General features: G+C 41.2%; 1 protein-coding gene across 4 annotated transcripts in view; it reads left to right on the top strand.

The window, feature by feature from the left end:
• Positions 1-25,551, top strand: part of NELL1 (neural EGFL like 1) — a 670,736-nt gene that overhangs the window by 14,321 nt on the left and 630,864 nt on the right. The window lies entirely within an intron of this gene.

Genomic DNA, 25,551 nt, shown 5'->3' with positions numbered 1-25,551 from the left:
TGGCCAGAATTGAATAGAATAACTACGGTATATTGGTGTTAAGCCCATTGGTATAAATTTCAGTGGCAGGTTGCTACTAGCTAAGAATTGGGTATTTCCTGTTGCGTGCCAAGTCATGTGACTGGTATGGAATAGGAAGTACAAGGCCAAACATCTTAAGTGGCAGCATTTCACCATTGAGTTTCACCCTGATGGACTTAACATGGTCTGGCATAAGGAAAAAGATTCTGGCCAGTGTTGCATTTCTTTGCAGTCTTATACTGGTTGGTTAGCAGCTTAAGTATAAACTGATACATCACATAGTTGAACATCGTGTTGCTTCAAGATTCCTGTGACAACTAGAAATAGTCTTGCATGGTGTCATATATATAAAGTGCCAGTTCAAGAATTTCTCAAGCTGCAGACAAAGCACACCTGAGGCTGCTAATATATATAAACATACTTGGAGAAAGAAGACAGTTTTATCAGCTGCTGTTAGACTCATCATATCCTTTCTATGATCTCTAGATACAACTGGGAGAATGTATTACATCAAGGTGGGAAATCTTTTTGGTCTGAGAGCCAGATTTTATTTTGAAAAGGGTCCGAGGGCTGCATTTCAGCAATGACTGGAGGTTAAGAGCGTAGGCAAGACCTAAGAATACTGCCACTTATACTTGTTACCAGTCTAGACATTTTCCCACCAGGCATAGAAAGCATGTCTCCTCTCTGCATGTCGAATAAGAAATAAGCTCAAAGCATGTCAAGCATCATTCAATTTTATTCATGTCTGCTCAGACATAAGCCTTAGTGAACAGGTTTCTGGTATCCATAGCACAAATGGAAGCATGTGTACTCAGGCTTAAGTGCCAGTTGAAGAATTTTGCAAGTTGCAAAATACACCTTAGGCTGCAAAGCAGAACTAATTTCCATAAAATACTTCTTGGGCTGAAAAAGCTCCATGCAACAGCTTCCCTGGGCTTTAAATAGTCTGTTATCTCTCATCACTCATTGGACATAATGAAAGAAAACAATTGGGGTGAGACAGGGAAATGGCCTGTGAGCTGGAGGTTGCCTTTCCTTGGTTTACATGATGCTATCCTTACTGTGGAGTATAATGTTACCTTACCTGCTCTCTGTAGTCTGTCTGTCTTAGCCTTCTTTTATAGTCTAAAGTTAGTGGTTTGACTGGCACTTCCATGTTAAAGGGGGAGATATTTTTGCTTCACTCATCATGTGACTAAAACAGCTCTAATATTTGTTCTGGAAGTTATCTGTGAACAAAAGTCTGTTTATATAGGCAAATTTGTATTTGTTTAGTATGTGGATGTACTACAAATATTTTTGAAATCCCCAATTATTTCTATTCTCTGAATGCGGACAAGCTCGGAGAAGGAAATTGGGGATGGGTGGATCTCCTGCTGTGCTTGAGATGTCTGAAGTAAAAAATAGATCATGATGAGAATTGAAGCAGAGCTGGGTTTCTGCTTCTAGGGAATAAGAGGGAGGAGAATATCCTCCATTAAATGTTTGAGTGTGAAACAGTGTTTGCCATCAACATGGTGCTTTTGGGTAAAAAATATTTCATATGTATTATCTTGGTAATCACAATAACAGTTCTGTAAAATACACCAGTGTCTACTTATCCAAATAGTGTACATATTCATTTGACAAGGAACCCCTTTGCTAGGTGAAGTGAGCTTTGGCCTGAAGACTCCATGCTCGTATTCTGCCACAGGTCTACACCATGAAAACTGGCTGCAGTTGTTTACTTATGGGACATTGTGGGGTTCACTTCTGAATAGATATTCGTTAGCCGATATGTTAACTGTAAAATATATAATTAGAAATGCCTTTGTAGAGCTGTATGGTAGCTTTTCTTTTCACTTCAGTCCCCTTGTACTGAGTGCGATTTGAACTAAGAAGCAGCTTGTGTTAAATGGGCTTTGAATTAACATATGTGATTGGCATGATGCGTATGTGATGCGTATGAGAACTATTGCATTTGAGTATGCGTGGTGCATGCCAAAGTTAGTGTTGTCTGGGACTAAAGATATTTGTTTGTAGCATTCTTGAACTTGATGTCTGTGATTGTGCTATTTCATTGCTGATAATGGGTTTAGTTAGATCATGTAAGTGTGTTTAATAAGCAATTGCTTACCAATTTACTAAGATTCTTAGGAAAACTAAAATTTCAGTCTTCTGAAGCACGGTGTGAAGTTAATCCAGCTTCCTTGAATCAAATACTATCAAGATATGTTGGATTTCAACTCTCACCATTCCCAGCTAGCATCAGCTCGGTGGCTGGGAGAGGTGGGAGCTTCAAGACACCTGGAGGGCAGAAGGCTGGGAAATGTTTTAGTTGATTGTGCATTGAACCAATGCACAGAACTATACCAATCTGGAATCATGCAGCAGTGTATTAGAAAACTTTTCCATGGAAAATAGGGGTTGTGCTTATGAAATGAAGACATATACATGGTGAAAGATTCACCCTTGACGTAACTTCAAAATCCCTCACAGAAACAATGGTATTGTAGATTTTATTCTAGAACAAGAAGAACATCAATGTTAGAGATTGGCATCAAGTACTGTTCCACAGTTTGGTGACTGGTCCCTAGATAGGCTTTTGGTTTGATCTTTTTGGGGCATTATCTCATATTCTTGATATCAATGTCCATATGAAACCAGGGGAATGACTTTGAAATATTTTAATGTGAAATGCATGTCCAGAGTGGCTGAAGAAAGGCATTGTTAAAGGTAAAGGGTCCCCTTGACATTTAGTCCAGGCATTGTTAGGGGATGCTATTTACATAAGTAACCTAAAATTTTTGAAAAGGACAATGATTTTTACTCATCACACTTTATTTTCTTCCATATTGCTGATGTTTATACTAGTAGCTCTTTCTGACAATTGCCAGAGACATGTATACCAATTCATCTTTCTCCAAGGATGGATTCACAGTCTGCAAATATCCATGCATGGGTACTGAGCTATTGAAAGAGGAACTCCGAGTGAGAATGTCTCTTAAGTAGCTAAAGCACTAGGAAGGGGACTTGGGTTCTAATTTTAACTGTCCAGTTGTGTAGTGCTTCTATTGTATGTGTTTTACACATAACAGGAGGTGGCAGCACTTCATAGCCTTTTCCCTCAGCCCTTAAACTGGAGTTTGGCTAGCACTGCAAAATCAGAAGTAAGAAATTCGTTGAAAGCATTCCTATTCTTTGGAGAACCATGAAGAGGAAATGCTCTGTAACAAGAGCTATCCAGTGCGCTCTCCACAGCCTTAATGAACTACACAAGCCCCAGTGCTCTTCAGGGACTCCTGTCTTCCTGCCTTTTTATTGTTTCCTGTCAGCCTTTCTGGGTGTTTTAAACCAGTGGAAAAGTACCTCTGTGATTTTGGAAGTTGGTCTCAGACAATAACTCTAATTGCTCAGTTAACACTTTATGTTTGTATGCATAGCTACACCACTGTAAAGAGTCTAGGTAGTACTTGTGACGAGGAAGATAATACCTAGCATTTTAATCTGAATTTTATTCAGTGCATTTCATATGCACATTATCACAGTGATAAAGACACAGTAGTAAGAGACTGCAGGGGACTTAAAGCTTCTCTTTTGCATCGAGCTCCTGGACAAGCACATGGGTCTCATGGCCATTATCTTCTACACAATGGGAAGGTGTATTGCAGTATTATTTACAGTACAGTGGTGCCTTGACTTACAAACGTCCCTGCTTATGACCATTCCGAGTTATGACCAGCTCCGGCTGCAAAATTTTGCTTCTACTTGCGGCTGGAGCTTCCAGTTACGAATAGAAAAAGGCAGGGGAAAAAGGCAGGCAATTCAGATTTCTAACTGTAGGTGGTGACGAGGCTGCTTCTTTGTAGCTCTTTCGCCCCAGCAATTCGAACAGCGATGGCAAACCTATGGCACGCTTGCTACAGCTGGCACGCGGAACCTTTTCCGCCAGCATGCCAGCGATAAGTTGCCAGACAGCTACTCCCCCCCTCTGTGCAGCCAAACCTGAGAAGGCAGCTGCAGCCACAGTGCTGGCACTTCAGCAGATGAATCTGGAGCAGCTGGCACTGGCAGTGGATCTGGAGTGGGGTCCCGAGGCACCTCCGTGCCGGGATTCCCCCTTCTGCTGCCATTTCTGGTTCCGCAGCTGCCACTTTCTGCTGCTATTGCAGCCCACTGCTCATTGGTTTTGCCCCCCCCCCAGTTCGGGCACGCAAGCCCAAAAAGGTTTGCCACCACTGAGTTAGGGAGTGTGTGATTGGAGAAGGCTGCCTGATAAGGTATGGTGCTGTTTTCTGCTTTTTAAAAACTGTTCTGGGTGTTTTTGCAGCGTGAAACACTGCAAGAGTGGGGGTTATGTTTCTGTGCTGTGCTGGGTCTTGGAGGGTTTGTTTGTTTTTTGGTTCCCCCATTTCCAATGGGTGTTGGGGGGTTTGGTTGCTTTTTGGAGTGTTTTTTCCCCATTTCCTATGGGTCTTGGGGGGGTTTGGTTGTTTTTTGTCTGCCCCATTTCCAATAGGTCTTGGGGTTTTTGGTTGCTTTTTGGTTTTTTTCCCCCATTTCCGATGGGTCTTGCATGCATCCCCTGCTTTTTCCTTTGTTCTGTGTGCATTTCCGAACTGCTCCATTTGTTTTCTGTGCATTTCTTAACTGCTTCCTTTGTTCTCTGTGCTTTTCCGACCTGGTGCCTTTGTTCTTTGTGCATTTCCAATCTGCTCTGTTTGTTTTCTGTGCATTTCCAATGGGTCTTGCAGGCTTGATTGCTTCTCTTCCCCCCCCCCCAAAGCTGGAAGGGATTAATCGTGTTTCCAATGAGTCTTGCAGTGATTTATAATTTTTTGGTGATTTTTTTTCCTTCGGCCGGAACAGATTAATTGCATTTCGATGCATTTCAATGGGAAATGGTGCTTTGACTTATGATCATTTTGACTTACGCCTGTCTTCTGGGACCAATTAAGTTTGTAAGTCGAAGCAGCACTGTATACTATTTTTAGAGTATACTACTTCATTGATATGCAGCTTTTATATAAAAGAATCACAGTCTTTCTCTGTTTTATTTTTGGTGAAGGTTTTCCTCTTTCATTGTGATGCATAAGTGAGCACCCTACACAGGCAATATTTGAAGCATGGAGTTTGTGGTTCACAGCTGAATCTCTTAGCTGCCAGCTGAATTAGCTCTTTGGATGACTTGAGCAACTAAAATAGTAATAAGTCTGAACAGGCTATCACCAGATACGTCTGGTTCCCTTTCTAAACCAGATCTGTCTTCTGTTACTTCTTCCCATCCTTGCTTCTCCATCTGCTACACATACTGCTTTATAAATTTTGCCAGCATGGCAGCACTTCACAGAGGTGTTCATTAAAAGAGATGACAACCTTTACTAAACTGTGAAGCTCCACAGCTCCCTGTCTTTAGTATTGCACTCTCCCTTCTAATATACAAGGAAGCAGAAAGCAAAACACATTCCAGCCTTTTCAGATTTCCTCTTGTCCAGCTGTCTACCTAAAATTGTCCTGACAAGTAAGAATATAGGTCAGCATCCTGTTGGTCAAATGCAGTTCAGAAAGAAATCATGTAATCATCCTCCCTGCTCCAGTGGGCTCCCTGTTGTGTGACCAGTTGTGTGACCAATCTCACAACCAGTGCAAAAATGGGTGCACAGTGGAAAGCCTGCCAGAGGTTTGAAATACACTGAATACATTTTTCTTTCCAGTCAACATTTTGGCAATAGGATGGTAGTGATGATGGTTCTCTTTGTGTCACTTGAACAAGAACTTCATGTCAAGAATGACAAACAAACTCTCTGCCTAGAAGCAATCTCTGTGGCCAGCTGCTTGCCATCTAGACCAGGGACTGTTTCACTCTCTTCCTGTCAATTCCTGGAATTAAAAACTAGCTCTGCCTCCCCTGAAACACTTTAAAAGGCCACACACTCCTTTTTCTGCTAACTCGCAAAGGCCACATTGTATTTCAGATCATTTAAACTGCTCATGGAATTAACATGAATGCTTTGTTTGGAATTGTTTTAATATTGCTGCTTTGTTCCGATTCTTTGATACCGATCTTTTAGTACTTTGATGTTCATGTTTTATGCTGTGTGTCTTACAAAAGTGTTTTTATTTTAATGGAATATGTGCTAAGTATGCGTTGTTTTTGTCTTGCCTTTTTGTGAACTGCTTTCAACGAGCAGAGTGTAGAAAAACAATATACAAATAAAGGGATTGATTAATCTTGAATAGTTTTGCTGCAATACAGCACTGCTTTGTACAGCACCGACTATACATCATGCATAGTCAGTGATTTTCAAGACACTTTCAATCTTGCAGGAAACGTGTGATCTAACCATGTATTCAAGTTTTTGTACAAACAAATAATGTTTAGATTATGAATAATATTTGATGACATGCATTTATGGAGATTGATTTCTAGATCCAGAGTTGGATCTGCTGACAATGTAAAACCTGTAATAGCACTAGTTCTATGTCACTGTTTATTTTACTCAGCATAATATAATATATATTTTATTTTATTTATTTTTATTTAACTTATATGTCGCCCACACTATCCAAAGGTTTCTGGGCAGCTTACAACAATTAATATAAAAGAAGAAGCAAAAATGGCTTTGAAGTCCTTCTTAGGAAAAATGTAGAACACTTTGACATATCTTCTGCAGTAATATTACAAAAATAGTTCCTTTGAATTTTTAGATGTCAGCATTTTTCTTTATGGTGTAAAAACAGTAGTTATGCTTTGTCAGATACATAGCTTTTCATGCTTTTAGTTACTGGATTTTAGAGTTACTGGATTTTAGGACTAATTTTAAAATTTTGAAAAGTAGCATACAACAGTTCTGTGTAGCATCACACTATTATTAACTTTTAAGAATAGGGTGGTTTTTTTTATCTGACATGATCTTGTGCCTAGTCTTGGCATCTTCAGATGAAACTTCAGAGTCCTTCCACATTTCATCTCCTTCAAGAGTCGCCATTCCCTAAGCTTTCCACTGACCTGCTAGCTTCCTGTGTGAGAGCACTTTCTTTCCTTTTTGATGGCTAGGTATGGGGGAACATTCAGTAAGGTGTGCTGCCACCCACCTCAAGTGAATGAACTCAGGTCCAAATTTAGTGCTTCCAGGTTTGTTGAAACCTCATCAAACCCACCACATTTTCCGGGACATTGCAGATAAATGTCCAGGTATATATAGATGCCACTATATGATAAACACTATAATGTGCAGATGTATCTTGTATATGGAAGCCTTGCTAATTTCATTCAGTGGACATAAACCTAGTGTAACAATGACTGCTTTGCATACCACACCAGACCTTTGTCTTCGAGGTAGCCCACTGCAAAGGTTGAGACTGCTGCTGGGAGAAGGTGACCATGTGCCCCACATCTAGCAGCTGAATATGCACATGTTCTCTTTCGGATGCAGCGATTTATAAGTATATTTCCATCTAGCTATATGCCTTTTGCTGTATGCCTTTTGGGATGGGGTACGTAAGGGACAGAAGGCTCACAAGGCAACCAGAGAATGGAAATAAAATGTGTTTCAGAAGCAGGTCTGTTTTTCTGTGAGAACAGAAACTCTCACTGCATGAAATTTAAGGTTCAGGAAAAGACAGCTTGCTAATAAAGGTGTGGTGGTTGATAAATCCAGAACTAATAGCCTAGTATACAAAGGGTTTGCATACATTACACACATTACTCCGTGTGGTTAGCAGCTGCATGAGACCTGGGCAGTTTCCCTGTATCTTGGTAAACAAAGACAGTTATGATGAATGTTTAAAACAGGGATGGGCAACTTGGAGAGTTCCGGATGTTGGTGGGCTGCAAATGGCAGCCTTTTTCACCGGTGGTTTATGCTGGTTAGGGCTGAATGAAGTTTTAGTTCACTAACATCTGAAGTCCCAGAAGTTGCTAACTCTTTTCCTAAGACAGAGGAAACTTGTCTTGGCTTTCTCTCCCTCATAAGTCATCCGTTCATTACTAACAAAATTCCTAGCTGAAGCAAGAGTGCAGAAAGAAAGCTGCTAAGGAGGAAGATTTAGGCTTCTCATGGGATCAGAAAGCAATGTTCACTTAAAAAGCAACTCTGCCTAAGGTTTGCTCTTTTCTCCGTCATACTCCACCCCAGCCCTTTGCCTCTCATTTTTACTGACAGATGTGTTGCCTTGGCAGGGGGAGGGGGAGGCTCAGCCTGCTTTTTTGCATGATGAAGGGGCATTTCCAGACATGTCCCATCTCCAGTTTAAGGCTGCTCTCAGATGGACTGGCTGTTTTGACTTCTGAACCTCTTGAGATAGTTCCAACTGTCTCCTTATTTTCAACCTTTTCTCCTTTTTATTTTGTTGCCATTGTGGCTTTGAGGCCCAGGATCAAAAATTCGTATTTGAATATAGTCTTCAGCCTTGAACACGATTAGTTCCTCTATTTAGATTTCTACTAGGCATGAACCTTGGATGGAACTCAGTATTATTCTCTTTTAATTTTCATAATCGTGTGCCTTGTACCTTACGTGCTTGAGATTAAGATATGGAGAAGGAGGAGAATTAACATCTTCTAATTTCTTAAACAAATCTACTGCACTGTACTTGGTCCTCTCCTCAGTTTTTCCTCACAACAGCTCTGTGCCGTAAGTCCTACTGAGACATCAGTAGGCCTAAGACCACCCACCAAGTTTTATGGCGTAGTGTGGGCTTGAACTTGGATCTACCGAATCTAGTTTGACATCTCTAAATTACACTGGAACTGCAAGGATTTTCTTTCTCCTTTTTAATCTTTAGGCTACCCTATGACATGATTAGTCATTTTAGAACTACCATTAGTTTCTGGTCTTGGAGGATGTTTAACTAAAACTAAAAAAATACAGTCACATGTTTTTTATACAACATAGCTACTGTATTTCACCTGATGCCTTAAAATGATTTTTTTTTCATGCTGGAATTTGTAGTAGTTTTCAGTAGCAGTTAAATCATAGCTCATTTGACTGCTATAATATTTGTATCTAAGAGCTTCCCTGCCTTCTGGTTCATGGCCAATAATTGCCTTTCTTCTGTAATCATTGTATGCTTTACATTTTACTTACACATGTAATTTTCACTTGCATTTTTCTTCACTAGAATCGACTGACTCTAGTTTCCTGTCAATATTTCTTGTGTAGCATATTCTCCTCTTCCTGTGTCATCTTTCATCTTAGAAAGTATTCATTGTTTTACTATTTTGAATTCAAAATAAGCTTCAGACTCAGTGTTTCTTTAATAGCCGTGGGTCATCTCTAGTTACATCCTTTTGCCCACTGCAGCAAATAAAGCGACACATTTCCAAATCTCACTATTTTTATATATAGCAGAATGTGGATTGCAATCAGTCAGTCTCTGCAAATACAAGGTTTTCTTTCCTTATGGAAGACTTATCTCTCAGTAGAATACACGTACAGGAAAATGCAAAATGAATTCAATGTGCATCTTTTAAAACAGCACTAGTGCTTCTCTCACCAACTGGCCAATGCTGAGAGACTTTGCAGCTACTGATAGTGCCTGAGTCATAGCTTGACATGTGGCAAAAAATGGAGCTGCTCCTCAGGCAAGAACAGCATTGCTGCATGGCCAGTGATGGCTGGGCCTCCACTGTTGCCAGCCTCCTAGGTGATGCCTGGCAACGTTGTTCTTGTAAGCAGTGGATTAGTTTCAGTGACTCTGTTTTTGCCACCTGTTGAGCAGGTGAGAGGCAGCCCAACCCGAGAGCTGTCACTAGTGGTGAGAAGCCTCCCAGCACTGGCTGGCTCAAAGCTGCTCCATCTCATGCTTTAATGCAAGGGAATTGCATTAAAGCAGGATGTGTAAAACAGGCAGTTTTGTGCCTATTTTCATAACCCCCAGTAAAATATTTACTGTTGGTTGTCTGAGAAATGCTGTTCCTGCGAAAGTCTTGCTGACTTCAATTTTTGTCTGCAGACTACTTTCTTGTCTCTTGTTGGCTGAAAACAGGGAAGGGAGTTTGCCTTTACACCAGAGATGGGGTGAATGATTGTCTTGACTACAACTTCCTCAGTTGTGCAGCTAGTATGGCCAGAGATCATGCTGTCTGTAGGACTTTTGGAAGTAAAGTCCAAAAATAAACCAACAAACAAACCCAGGCATCTTTCCCCATTTCTGTTTTCCATGAAACAGCCCCTCTCAAGAGAAAAGGTGGCTTATCCTAAATTTATTGATGTTATTCAGTCTCAAAATTATATAGCCTTATACTGTGATTGCTCCAGAAGAGATATCAACATTTAGAACAGATTATCCATATTCAGTGCACACCTGGCATGAAAGTGAGAGTAAAAAAACCTATATGTGTTTACTCGAACCTGGTGGAATATTTACCCCCTCCCCACAAATCTCACTGCATTGCACATTTACACAGTTTGCACTTACACCCTCTTGATCCAGAAAGTAAATTATGCTTGTTAACCCATCCTAGCCTGATCTTTATTTTGCCTCCTTTTCCTTTTCCTCTTTTTACATGGAGATGAGCAATGTTTGTGAGTCATATTATTGATGTACATGGCAGTACAATGGAATGTACAGTAGTTCATGACATACTTAAGCTCCAGCTGAAAGCTGTGGGATTGTTGAAATATCACAAAGTTGTGGTGCTTCCCTTTATATATGTGCTTTGGCTGAAAATTCTGTGCTGCAACACATTTTCTCCTGCAAATATTTTATCCAAAGCAACAACAGAGGGCAAATCCCAAATTAACAGAACCCATGGATGTCCATCTCTGACTCTCTTTCCCAAGAGTTTTCCTTATACATCAAGCCATGTTCTTCCTTTGGAGTGCCCCCCCCCGCCCAAAGTGCATCTTCAGAAAAGCAACTAGAAAATAAGCAACAAGATCTTAGAAATGACAACATTATACTAGAGCATGCCGTTAATCCACTGTGAAGTCTGCATTCTCTTTTTTTCCGACCTGATCCTTTCTTTCTGCAAAGTAATGCTTTAATCACTCATTTTTGTGCATCACCGTTTAAGCTGTGCTTTTCTTTGCTTTGCTTGTTATCTATACACCACTCTATTTTCCACTCAGCCTTCAACAAGAGCAGCACATGTTCTGTAGCTAAATCTATTGTGTCTGGCTGTAGGCCTGCTTAGATTTAATGTTTCAGAACTCACACAGAGTCCCTTTTGGATATTTCAACCAGCTTTTTCTTTTTAAAACCATTCAGGTGCTTACCATCCGTTTACCCTGAGGAAGGGTTATACTTCATGAGTGCCATCCTTAGATAGATATCTCCATCAGCATCATTACTGACTTTACATGGGCCACAAATATACAAGGACCTATGTGTTCCAGTAAGAAGATGTCTCCTTCTCCTTCTCCGTCATCAGGGAAGACTTAATATCTGGAATTTTGAAGAGTTCTTCAATTGAAGCACCAGAAAAACAGTCCTTTTAGATGACATAATCTATGTAATGTGTACCTTACAGTATTATAGCAGAATAGCACAGGAGCACACTCTCATATTTCCAGTCACTATGTATGCATGTGAATGCTGGACAGTGAAAAAAGATGATAGAAAAAAATGGATTCATTTGAAATATGGTGCTGGAGAAGAGCTTTGTGGATATCCTGGACTTCCAGAAAGACAAATAAGTGGGTCCTTGATCAACTCAAGTCTGAACTATCTCTGGAGGCAAAAATGTTGAAACCGAGGCTCTCATGCACATCACGAGAAGGCAGGTTCACTGGAACAGTTGAAGGCAGCAAAAAAAAAGAGGAAGACCAAATATGAGATGGGTTGACTCCCTTAAGCAGGGGTCCCCAACTCCTGGTCTGCAGCCCAGTGCCGGTCCGTGGCCTAGGCCAGACTGGCACCCACCCTGCACGCACTGCCCCCACAGCCCCTTCACACATGCACGCAAATGCCCGTGCCCCCACATGAGTGCCTCCACCCCTTTGTGCATGTGCCCGAGTGCCCCCGAGCTTGCCCCACCCTTCACGCATGCACATGAGTGTGCGTGCCCCTGTGTGAGCACCCCCCGCTCCTTTGTGCATGTGCCGCAAGTGCGGGAGGGTGCCCCGCCTTCCCCAACTGGTCTGCGGTGTTAAAAAGGTTGGGGACCACTGCCCTAAAGGAAATAGCAGGCTCGAGTGTACAAGAGCTGAGCAAGACTGTTGAGAGCAGGGCATTCCGGAGACTGCTCATTCATAGGGTTGCCATAAGTTGTAGGTGACTTCATGGCACATAACAATGAAATATTGATACTAAGAAACTAGCCGCTCCACTGTATAATAGACTTCAGATTGTTATAGTTACACTGTTTCATTCACATCAGATAGGTTTTAGCTATCACAGGCAGAGAACAAACAAGTTAGAATTAGTTACAAATCGTTAATAGAAGACCAAGGTGCTTGGTCCTACTGCCATTATCTTACCTGATGCTAAGAAAGCATTTGCCAAAATTACTGGATAGTTCATCTTTGCACCTGTGGAAAGAATGTGATTTTTTGCACCTGAATTTCTGAAATGGATTTGGTTTTATAACCTCTGTAACAGAGCTGATGAAATTAATCAACGGTTTTTGGCTACATAATTCGCTGTTCTAAACCTAAGGCTGCTCGAGCTGTCCTCACTTTGTCTAACTTGTTTGCCAACTAGCAATTTAGTTGGTGTCTGTAAGCTATTAGGTATCTAAACATACTGGTTCCTTGGGATATTAATCAAATGATTATGATAATTTTTTCTGCCATGTTGGCTGAAATATATCTTGATCTAGGCAGTTAGGCATCAATTAAACTAAATACCTGGGGATCAGTCAAAGTGAATATATTGCTATGGATCCTGTATTTTCTTTGTGCCATTCCTTTCTATATTCTCCAAATATATTTTCAGAAAAAATAATATTGTATTTAGGAAATATAACTGACAAGCTTTACTTCCCCATTTTTCACCCTTGAAGAGGCAAATGTAGGCTTGTGTTTGTATCATGAGGCAAACAACTGGCAAATGATTCAGCCACCTCTCTCTGAACAATTCTGGAACCAATCCGTTTGACATGATCTTCTGGTTTGACTGCTTTTTTTCTAGGGAGGAAAAGGATTTCCCCCCTGCTGTCTCCATGGTGAGACTGGTCTGACATACAATTTCTTGTCAGTTACAGTTTGACCTCTGTGTCTTGCTAAACTAATTCTGTGGAGTAATCCTGATTTGAAAATGGAGAGACAGCCTTTTAACTGAAATAATGGAAGAAATGAACTGACTGTGGCTCATCAATTTACCATTTTTAACATGACAGTCCAACTACCTTCTAAATTTATATAGCAATATTTACAAGCACAACATATTGATTGATTGATTGTGTATCCTGTTCAAATTAAGGTCAAGGCAGTACTCAGGCATTTACAACAGGTATAATAGAGAACAAAAATAAAGACAAAAAGCAACAACAATAACCCTAAAAATAGATGGCACAGCCTAATCGTATAAACCCAGAGTGGCCACAGAAAAGTGGAGGGGGGGGAGAAGGTGGTCAGCTAGGGTCAGTATGGAAAGCCTCCATGAAAAGCAGCATCTTTAATTACTTCCTAAATGTCAGCAGAGAGAGGGCTAGGAGGAGCTCCTCCAGCAGCTGGGTCCATAAAGTTGGAGCCACGGTGAAAAAGCCCTACTTGTTGTAGAGAATTTATGGCCACCTGGAGGAGCCTTGACTGGGATGATCTTGTGGGTTGGGTGGATGACATCAAGGAAGGATGCTCCAACAAGTAACATGGGCCCAAACTGGAAGGCTTTGTATTCAAGTGTCAAATCTTGAACCTGATCCGGGATGAAATGTGGATACATATCCTTACATATACATGTATGGGCCCTCAGCCTTGAATGTTTCAAAACCTCTCCTGTGTTGGAACTATTAACAGACTCTTCAGAACAATCAAAACTAAGGATATTCACTAGCAACCAAATTTAGATTCAGGATTCATATATGGAATTCAGATTTACAGCACTTCTGATGGGAATTCAGAATGTTAAAAATGTGGACTTTCCAGATGTCTGGAACTCCATTATAGTCAACATGAATACTCATCATCACAGGCATCCTTCAGTCTCCTCTCCAGAGCATGAAGCCCGGGTAAGGTAATATGGAGGATAGGCTGTTACCCAAGCAGCAGATCCCCCCTCTCCACATTGCTGAAATGGTCCAATGGAAAGGCAAGAGCCAATACGACTGGTTCCATCAACGTCGCAGGAGTTGGCAGAACGACACGAGCTGCCTTCGGGACTCCAGCTCCGGATTTTGCCTCGAGGTTAACTCCTGAAGCCTTTTCCATTGGTGGATATAGCCACAAGGCAGTGGAGGTTTGAAATCGGAGTTTTCCTTCTCCTAGATGGGCTGCCTTCCATGGCTGACGAATACTGATGAATACTATGTAGTTGTTATTTTCCCATTAAATAGATGAATGGGCATTTTTTTTAAAAAAAATCTTTGTGTCCTCTTTGCAGTGAATATGCTGAACAAAAAGAGGGCACACAGACAGCAGTGCTAGAAAATGACTGTAAAGGGCCTACTGATTGAACCCTGAACAGTAGGAATGCCAGCAGGAAATGCCAACAGCATTGAGGAAGCAGAGGAAAGGTCACACTGGGCAGGCAGATTGGAGAGCAGATAGCTTGCGGGGAGTGGGAACTGTGCCAACTGAATGGGGCACAGCACAGTGGGGTGAATGAGCATAACCTTAGAGTAGCAGTTGGAGAGTCAGAAGGAGGGGGCAGCAAACTGACACATGGCATGCCTTGTACTGTGAACAGAGTGTGTCACTCTCTCTTACTTAAAGGGGACTCTAGGGAAACCCAGCAATAGTAGGTTGATCTTCAGGAAAATATGTCTTTCTACAGATTCAGGTTCTAGGCGTGAGCAGTGTGGACTGACAACATCTCTTGCCTAAGTGAACACTCTCTCGCTGGGCACACTAGTTGTTGGGTAAGACAGCAGTCCCACTGTCATCTTGGCTAGACTTCCCCTAACATACTCCTTCTGTAGGAGCCTCACGGCACAGTGGTTAAATTGTCAAAACTGTGCTTATGACCTGGGTTCAATCCCGGATAGCCGGCTCGAGGTTCACTCAGACTTCTATCCTTCTGAGGTGGGTAAATTGAGTGTGCAGCTTGTGGGGGGGGGCATTGTGTAGCCTGCATAATTACATTTTAAAATGCCCAGAGAATGCTTAAAGTGATTTGGGGTGATATATAAGCAGAACTCATTGCTTTTTTGCTTTTGATTTCCCAGCCCAGTAAGACAAAGTATCAGTCTCCTTTGGCTTGCAGGGTTCCTGCACTTATGCCTCCACCTGTGGATCATCTGTACCCTGGTCAACTGCCACTGTACAAGTTGCCTGATACCCCAATATAAATCTGGCACTGCTCTGTGGCAAAGGATTGTTCAGGATGAAAATTGGTAATGGGGTGCCAGTTCTGCTACAAACCCAGGAAACCCAGTGTTCTTCACCAGAGAGAATGGCTAGTTATCCAGGGCTATCTTCTTCCCTAGTGAGTAATCCTGACATTTTTACATTTGCAGAAGTCCTTTTTCCTGCACCCTTCCAGGCTACCTTGTAAGGTAGCTTGGGACTTATTCTTGAGATGTGGGTCTGGCTCAGCTTCTTATTTGCCGATCTACCTCCCTGCTTTCCTGGGCTGACAGTTCAGCCTCTGCCATCTGATGACTCTTACCCTTCATAATACAGAAGCCACTTGCCCCCACAGTAACCACTTCATTTGTCAGCAGCAATTCCCTGTGCTGCATCTTCCAGTGGCTGGGGTGCTGCTATTGGAGGGGTAGCAATGCTGCAGATCAAGCTGGCTTTCATGTGCTGATCAAAGAATCCTCACACCCTCCAGACTAAAAGCAAAAACTATCTGGCTTTCTTCTGGCAACATAGTCGGAGAGCATGGGTGACTGTTTTGCTTTATACTGAATAGCCTCACCTATGCTTCATCCGCAAAGTTAAAAAAATACTAGGAATGGGAAGGGTTGCCATTTAAAGTCTTATAGACCAGTGGTCCCCAACCTTGGGCCTCCAGATGTTCTTGGACTACAACTCCCAGAAGCCTTCACCACCACTTTTGCTAGCCAGGATTTCTCGGAGTTGAAGTCCAAGAACATCTGGAGGCCCAAGGCTGGGGACCACTGTTATAGACAGTACAACTTAACACACAACATCTATTGCTATAGAAAATGAAAAAGTTTTTTTTAAAGTTTTCAAGTCATCCACAGAGGAAGAAGAAACTGAAAACAGAACCAACTGTGTGGACATTGGAAAAATTTGGTTAAGTGTCCTGGATTGCATAGATTAAAAGGAAAAAAAAGACAGGGATTAAGTTGCTATTATGGAATGTAGCATTTAAGTCACCCGTGTAATCAACAAGTATTAGAAATTCACCAGCAACTGTTTGATTAGATGAAAAGTTATTTATTTATTTATTTGTTTGTTTTGTTTCATTTTTATACAAAAGGCCACTCTGGACAGTTTACAAGAAGAAACACACAAGAAACAGGGCTAAAATACAACCAACCTAAAAATAGTAATAGTAAAATAAAAATGAACAGTACAAATAAAATACATTGAAATACAATTAACATGAGTAGACAATCAAGAGGGCGGAATTAGATTGAGTTAAGGTAAAAGAAGATAACTTCCTATCAATATGTTTTTCAAAAAGGTTGAAAAACAAACCATGTGCACTATTGTGACAGCCCCCAACCATTAATATTGCCTGCTCTTGACATCATCCAACCAGCCTCAAAGCATGTGATTTGTGTTCATGTCCTCATTTTGGAATAGAAAAAAATCCTCAGCATTTGTAGATTTTTATATACTGTTAAACTGCCTTCTTGTGATTTGGAACTTAACCAGTGGTCAGTGCAGTTGGATTTTACAATCTCTTGCCATTGCTAAAGACTTGCACTTCAGAATTAAACACTATTCATCATTAGATAGGTGGTCAGAAGATTGTGTTATGTATGCATGGTTAAGCAAATGTTTTTGTTTTTGTTTCTTTGAGTATGCTCAGCGTTTATTAATGCATATGTCTAGCCCAGGATTACACCTTGTAGATTTTCTTTGCATCTGTATCCACATTTACATCTATATATTTATAGATATATTTATAGAAGTATATTTATGAGTATATACGTACATATTGTTGTTTTCCCCTTACATCTTATATATTTCTCTTCCCTCTTTTTAATTTTCCCCAATGTATTTTAAATGTTTTAAGAGTCCAATAGAAATGCAAAGTCTTTAAAATAAGAAATACTGTTAGAAGGTGTTAATATTTAAGGTAAATTTATGGATGTGGTACAGTTAGGCAACCAAAGTTCATTGTTAACAAAATTAAGGCACATTTCATACATGCAGTATGTTATATAGTTATCACCCCCATTTATGTGCATAGCTTTCTTTTGTTGGCTTACAGACACTGTTTGTCCCCCCTCTCTCCCTATCTGTGTGTGTGTGTGTGTGTGTGTGTGTGTGTGTGTGTGTGTGTGTGTGTGTGTGTGTGTGATAGCGAAAGACAGAAATGTACACAGGCAGAGTGATCCTAATGATGCCATAAATTATAAGAAAGACATTTGAATTGCTGAAATCCCAAGATGGAATGCAAGCTGTGTTATTTAGTATGTGTTTGCGTATATATTTAACTAGAATACATAGATCTTCATCTGAAAGAAGTCCAATGTACTTACTGTCTTGGAAATGCTATTCCACTCTCACCTATCAGAATCTGCTTTGGACAGCTTGGAGTTTATTTGCAGTTCCTTGAAGGTCTAGAACGTCTCACAGAATGTTATAAATTTTAGTTTATGTCATGCAATTTATGGGAGCAATTATTTATTTATTTTTATACTGCCCCATAATTTGAACTATTGTCCTTACTATATTGTGTCAGAATAAAATAGTGAAATACAGTGTTAAGTTAGTTTTGGAGAGGTACTGTGTCGCGATAGGTTGAATCATGTCCAGCCTAACCATTTGTAAGTACAGCCTAATGGACAGTATGATGTTTTGGGTCCAGTCACGAATGGTCGTAAGGCTGCTCTAAGATTGTGTTCTTGTTGTGTCTCTGAAGATTTGCACATCTTTGGACTGTTCTGACTGTCCTGAAAGTGGTGGAGGCTGATCTTCTCATCAGCCTCTTTTGGGTGTTAACTAGTCATGCTGTCCTATGATGTATTTTAATTTGACTTCTGTTTGTCCCTTTATGGGAAAATATGAACAATTTTATCTATCTATCTATCTATCTATCTATCTATCTATCTATCTATCTATCTATCTATCTATCTATCTATCTATCTATCTATCTATCTATCTATCTATCTATCTATCTATCTATCTATCTATCTATCTATCTATCTATCTATCTATCTATCTATTTGATTTATACCCCGCCTATCTGGACTACTTGTCCACTCTAGGTGGCTTACAATATAGGATAAAACAATAAACTCAAGAATGTGCATAGTCGTTCAATAACAATTGTAATAAAGTAGAAGAAAAAAATAAAGGAAAATAGAAAGAAATCAGGTATTGACTGGAGGGAAGGCCTGGATGTATAACCATGTTTTAAATTGGGTTTAAAAGATTCCCAGCGTAGGTGCTGTGTGAATCTCTGGAGGGAGGTTGTTCCATAGACGAGGAGCCACCGCCGAGAAGGTCTGGTTTCGTGTCTTCTCCTTCCGGGCCTCTCTTGGCATCAGGCTCCTCAGCCTCACTTCCTGACTTGCACGGGTGATCCGGGTAGATCTTAGTGACAGAAGGCGTTCCGACAAATATCAAGATCCTAAACCGTTTAGGGCCTTATAAGTAAGCATTAAGACTTTGAAGCCGACACGGAAACGAATGGGCAGCCAATGCAGTGTGGCCAGAGTTGGAGAAATGTGTTGGTATTTTCTCACTCCAGTAAGGAGTCTGGCCACCACATTCTGCACCACCTGAAGTTTCCACATCAGCCTCAAAGGCATCCCCACGTAGAGCGCGTTACAGTGGTCTAATCTTGAAATTTCGAGCCCATGCACCAAGGTAGTGAGTGCCCCCATGTCTAGATAGGGCCGCAGCCGGGCAATCCGCCATAGGTGGAAAAAGGCGGTGCGGACTACCGACGCCACCTGCTTTTTCATGGTGAGTATCGGGTCCAAATATATGTCCAAGCTGCGGACCCCACTCTTCGTGGCCAGGGTCACCCCCCCAAATGTGAGAGAGTCACCAAGCCGCCAGCCACGGGGCCTCCCACCCTCAGAACTTCCATCTTGTCTGGGTTCAGCCTCAGCCCATTCTCCTGCATCCATTGCAGTGCGGCCCCCAGGCAGCGCTGAAGGGACAGAACAGCATCACCTGCAGTTGGTGAAAAGGAGATGTACAGTTGGGTGTCATCGGCATATTGATGACACGATGCCCCACATCCCCTGATGACCCCTCCCAGCGGTCTCATATAGATATTAAACAGCATTGGGGAGATAATCGACCCCTGTGGAACCCCACAATTGAGACTCCACGAGGCCGAGACACTCTCCCCAAGCTGCACTCTCTGGGGACGGTCCCCCAAGAAGGAACAGAGCCAGGCAAATGCCGAGCCACCAATTCCCAACTCAGAGAGCCTCCCCAGGAGGATACCATGGTCGACGGTATCAAAGGCTGCCGAGATGTCGAGGAGGACCAACAGAGACATTTTACCCCTGTCAGTCTCCCGCAACAGGCCATCATATGGGGCGACCAATGCCGTCTCTGTACCGTGGTGTGGCCTGAAGCCCTACTGAAATGGATCCAGGACATCTGTTTCATCCAAGTGGGCCTGAAGCTGATCAGCCACCACCCTCTCAACCACTTAGCTCATGAAAGAAACATTGACGACGGGCCTATAATTGCCAATTTTGTCCGCCGCCATATTCAGTTTCTTTCTTATGGGCCTAATGAGTGTCTCCTTGAGGGCAGATGGAAATCTTCCGTCAAGGAAAGACCCATTTATTATTGCTGTGGCCCATTCTGTTGTTATCGGCCTGGCTGCTTTGATTAGCCAGGCCGGGCAAGGGTCAAGGGAGGAGGAGGAGGCCTGGCAGCGATCAAGCACCTTGTTCACAGTGTCAGGCGTCACAGGCTGAAAAGAATCAAAGGTAACCGGGCAAGGCGAAGCACTGGACATCTCTGCTCGACTCACTGTATTCAAAAATGGAGAGAGCTTCCGGCGGATGGCCTCCACTTTAGATTTTAAAAAGGCTGCAAACTGGTCAGGTGAAAAACTAGGGGGAGGTCTATCACCAGAACCAGTTCCTGATAGGTCGCGCACTATACAGAATAGCTCCGCCTGCTGATTTGAAGCTTCGCTTATCCGGTTAGCGAAGAAAGATCGACATGCAGCCTTTACCTTCATTAGGTAAAGGTTAGTTGCGACCCTAACAGCTATCCAATTATAATCCGTCGGGTTCTTCCTCCACCTATGCTCTAGCCTTCTCCTCATCCACTTCATTGTTCGAAGCTCCTGGTTAAACCAGGGCGCAGGCCAAGCTCTGCGCTGGAGGGGCTGTTTAGGCGCGATCATGTCTATAGCCCTGGTGGCAGCGATGGACCAGGTGTCAACCAGAGCCTCGACAGGAGCGCCAGCCAGTTCAGCCGTAACACCTCTCATGGCATCCTGGAATCCAACAGGATCCAGTAGCCTTCAAGGCCAGACCATAGAAATAGGTCCCTGCTCTCTGCAAGGGGGAAGTGCCACTGAGAGGTTACATTTTATTAGGTGGTGATCTGACCATGACAAGGGGACCGACACAAGGTCAGTCACCATCTGATCACACTCGCTCCAATTGGGGGCAAAGACCAGGTCCAAAGTGTGGCCACCCACATGGGTGGGGCCGATGACATGTTGGGACATGTTCAAGGAAGCCATGGTTTCCAGGAACTCAAGAGCTGGCCCCATCTGGTCTAAAATATTGGGTCGTCTTGTGTTTCTGAGTGGTGGCTAGATCTGAATGCAGTAAAAGGTAATTATTACTTGTGTTTCAGCTTCTATTATTTTGAAATGAGTGTGTGGGGAACAATACTTATCTGGTTCTAATGCTTATGTGGTTCTAATATGACTTTTATCCCTTTTTTCTTGTGCCTGGTTCTTTTTTGTTCTTTTTTGTTATATATTCATGTGATCAGCTGCTGCTAACTTCTGGGGCACACTATGCTTTTCATTTACTTCTATAGTGAAAACTGACTGCATAGAAATTAAGCTGTTTGAAATAAGGTTTTCTTGAATACCTGGTTAGTGTATTGTGTTTTTAACGAGTCTATGAAGAATAAAAAGTCATATGTGGAGCACAGTATATTATCTGAGCACACCCAAATTCAACAACCTCTATAAATGCTACCGAGGGTAAATTATATTCGAGGAATTTCACCATGTTGTGAGAAGCCTAAATCCATTGACTACAGCAGAAATCTGGGCATTTTGTGGACTTGCATAACTCATGACCAGTTTAGAAACTATAGCTCTTTATTAATTGTCACAAGACATGGGTGAGGTTAAAAGATGCACTCACACTAATTTATTGGAGTCAAAAGGTTCCATTACATACTTCCATCTGGTACAATTCAAATTCAAGGTGGCTTCTGATTCAAGGACATGTGCTTTATTTATCCATGTGAAGGACACTTGCCATCTTTTTCAATTAGATTCATCAAAATGTAGATTGAATTGCATATCAAAGTTGGCCCAATGGTCTTGAGACTTTTCAGTTTTATATAAAATGTTACCACTTTCAGAACATGATGTCTATATTGAATTTTAGCCAATACCAATCTGCTTTTGTGCCCACAGTTTGGAACATCCAATTAAAACATAGTTTTGATTATATAGCAGACCTTGGCCCGCTTTCTCTGGGGAGCAGTACGCTGAAGTCAATTTGGTGTTCACATTAAGGGGTTTAAGCAAATCAAAGAGTTCACGTCTTCTCCTGCTGGGACAGCTGGAGAGAGAGAATAGGCAGTTTAGCACTACTCAGTTCAGTTAAACAGTTTGATTATTCACTAATTGTCTGCCAGTAGGTGTAGGATTGAATTTATATTTACTTTTGCTTAGCCGGGAGAGGTATTGGAGGAAGTTCACAATAATATGTGTTGGAATGGAAATACAATTTCAGCTCAGTTGAATAGTCGGGAAGCTGCAATATATAAAGTCCGCTTTTGTCTGCCAGAACATGAGTTTCAGAACATCATATCTTTAATAACAGCAAGCCTCCTGTATTAAAGTCTGCATATTTGGGAAACTTGGTTGCTTCTTTCTTCTCTTATAATAATGGGAGAAATTATGGGCAAGGCAAACATTTGAATGCGTCTTTTGGAGAAAGTGTGCTTACATAATACAGTAAAGGCAAAGCATGCTCCTGTTGAAATCCTGAGCTTTCATAAACAGGAAGTGTGTGTGTGAATGCGGCTTGTAAATTATTACTTCTTTCATGCTTCAATATTAGCTATATTAGCTAGGGCTCATGGGACTTGGATTCCAACAACACATGCTAGGCCACAGGATTCCTATCATCTGGCGGGAATAACAGTTTTGACACAGTTTTACTTACTGAATGATTTTTTCCCAGGCTGAAGCCTGCTTGACAATAGATCAAAGTACCAAGATTTATTTTAGGACATGTGTTCTGTCAAGTGGTAAAGACATCTCCTCTAATAGACATTGTTTTCATCTTTTGTATATCTTGCACTTAGCATGCTTTGTCTTATGACTGGTTAACAGAAAGTGAACACAGGCTTAATTAGCAAGTTGGATTGCTGAGGATGTATCTTCCAGGAAATTTGTTATAGGAGGGGAAATGGGTTAATTGTAGGGAATGAACAGTCATCTTAATGGATCAATAGGTTATGAACATGGTCTTTAATGTCTAGATTGATGTGCAGTCCAACAATAATCCGGGATAAGTGAAGAGTGGTCAGAAACACAGACAGCTCAGTTTAGGAGAAATACTGTCCTAAAGAACTTGGGAGAAATATACTATAGATTTAAAAAAGTATTTTAAAACAATTGAAGTGAAAAGAACTTGCACAAGAGTCCTAATTAGTTCAGACTTCGCACTTCACCTGCTGATTAAGTCAATCACACAAGGATTTAATTTAATTTTAATTGTATTTATCTGGAAAAAGTAAAACAAAGGAAAGATGTAGATAGACAGATGAATCTAAAATTGTCACACCTAAAAGCATTACTATCATTAGGTGTTGGCATTAGGTGGCTTCTTCTAATATCAGAATGGATCTTTCAGAGTTCTTGGAGGAAAATATGATGTCTCAGACACAACACATTATTTCCTAAACAATGGTTTCTAACAAGTTCTAACACCACCTCTGATTACATCAACCGATTGTACTAAAATCTAAACAATTATGCTAAAATATAGATAGTCGTTCTTTAGTGTAGTCTCTGTAAATCACACACACAGGTTATGCACCTGCGCAGAAAACAACCTTGGAATTTTCCAGAGTCTAAAGAAAAGCATTTTCATCTCCTCTAGCATTACTGCACATGTCCAGACACACCCTAATGTGTCTCCCTTAGTTCTCCACAGTCGACTGCATAAGCAGCATCTTGAGAGAATGCTGAAGCCTTATTTACTTATTTATTTATTTATTTATTTATTTATTTTATTTCTATCCCGCCTATCTGGACATATTAGCCCACTCTAGGCGGCTTACAATACTTAGGCTTCTATTCTTCATGAAATGAAAATAGTTGTTTCTCTATTTCTTAAACTTCTTTGTGTTCTCTCTCTCTCTTTTAAAGTTATTTTTCTTGTAGGACTTTTACTTAACATTATCATCAAACTTTCCCTATTTCTCACTTAAATTTTATGGTCTCTGGGGCTCTTTTCAAAAAGTGTACCTCATTCTGTCAGGCATGATAAATGTCCTTTCTGTCTTGGCAAGGTTCATATTACTCAAAAGTGTAAAATTTGTAAGGGTTTTACCTGAGTTGCCCTGACAAATTTCCTCACTAGACTACAGTCTTATCTCTGGGAGAAATCCACAAAATCCACAGATTCAGTCCCTTGGCCATCAACAAGCCCCGAAGCAGTGCAGAAATGTTCTTAATCACCTAAAAAGGCAATGGAGCCATTGAAAAATGTGGCTCTTCCAAACTAGGACTTACTGTAGTTTTGTCAGCTTTGGAATCTGTTTTGGCCTCGGCACTGACTTCAGTGTCAATATCTTGCCGCCCCGAGTAGACGTTGTCTAGAGGGGCAGGGTAAAAATCGAATAAATAAATAAATAAATAAATAAATAAATAAATAAATAAATAAATAAATAAATAAATAAATAAAATATGGAAGGCTTCTTCGGTGTCAACCCCAGCAAAACAAAAGAAATTACTGGAGACAAACAGGACAAATCTAAAAATGATGTATTGACCCAATCTCAGCCTAAAGAGGCTGAATTAAGTTGAGGCTTCTTCATCTTTCTAAACTCCTTCAAATCCTGAATCACCTCTTTTTGTCACACCATGTATAACAACTTGTTCATTAGGTGAGTTGATGTGGCAAGTGTTGATGGAGTCATTACCACCAACTCCTCAACAATGTGCCTCTTCTAGGCATCAGAACTAAAGGTGATCACAAGTCAAGATCTCCATTGAAATCCCCAACATACCAATTTCAATATCGATCGAGTCACTGACTCCAAAGAGGTCTAGATGTGTGCCATAATCAATGACTCAGCATAGACAATGTCAAGTATATTCTGTAGATCCTTGATATCAGCTGGAACATGGTTTTGTTCCCTAATTTTTCTTTCCTTCACCATTCTTTGAAGATCATTGCATGGTAAATGTAGAGTCCATTGACAGAGGTCTCCATGGCCACATTTGCCTCCTTGACATCAGCAGAAGTCAGTGTCACTTCCAATGGTGAAGAGGGAATCATTGAGTTTGATTTTGAAACTGACAGAGCCCATTGCTGAGCAGCTGGCTACTGAACTGATGCAATGGTCTCTGAGAGAAAGGAAGAAAGATGCTCAACATTCACACCCAGCATCTTCATCTCAGTTATTATGGTCTCTGGATTGTGTGGTAGGAGACACTTCCCACTTTCTCCTTCAAAAGATACGAAGTCGTACATGGATTTGATTGTGCATATTGCTCAAAGCTTAAACACTGCAGTGAAGAAACCTCCTTAACCAGTGCCATCCCAGTTTTCAACAGGTTTAATAAAAATACTATAATTCCACTACAATGTCCTGTTCTTCCACCAACCTTTACAGATCTCATAAAGTGTTCATGGGACAAATCACCCTTCATACTACCAACTTCAAGGAGAACTGAACATCTGTATAAGGTGTAGAAGGAAGGGTTGCTCTTCTTAAGCAACCTCAGCCTAACTCAATAATCGTGCAGATCCCTACGTCTACAATATGATTATGTTCTGTGCCTATTCCCTCTAACAGGAATGGTCATAAACTGGATTTGGTGGGAAGTAGGAACTATTCTACAGCTTCTGCAACTGCTCTGGGCATTAAAAATGCTAACTAA

This window comes from Pogona vitticeps, chromosome 1 (genome assembly GCF_051106095.1).
Source record: "Pogona vitticeps strain Pit_001003342236 chromosome 1, PviZW2.1, whole genome shotgun sequence".
NCBI lineage: Eukaryota > Metazoa > Chordata > Lepidosauria > Squamata > Agamidae > Pogona > Pogona vitticeps.
Note: the sequence above shows the minus strand (reverse complement) of the source record. Positions and strands in the feature narration are given on the sequence as shown.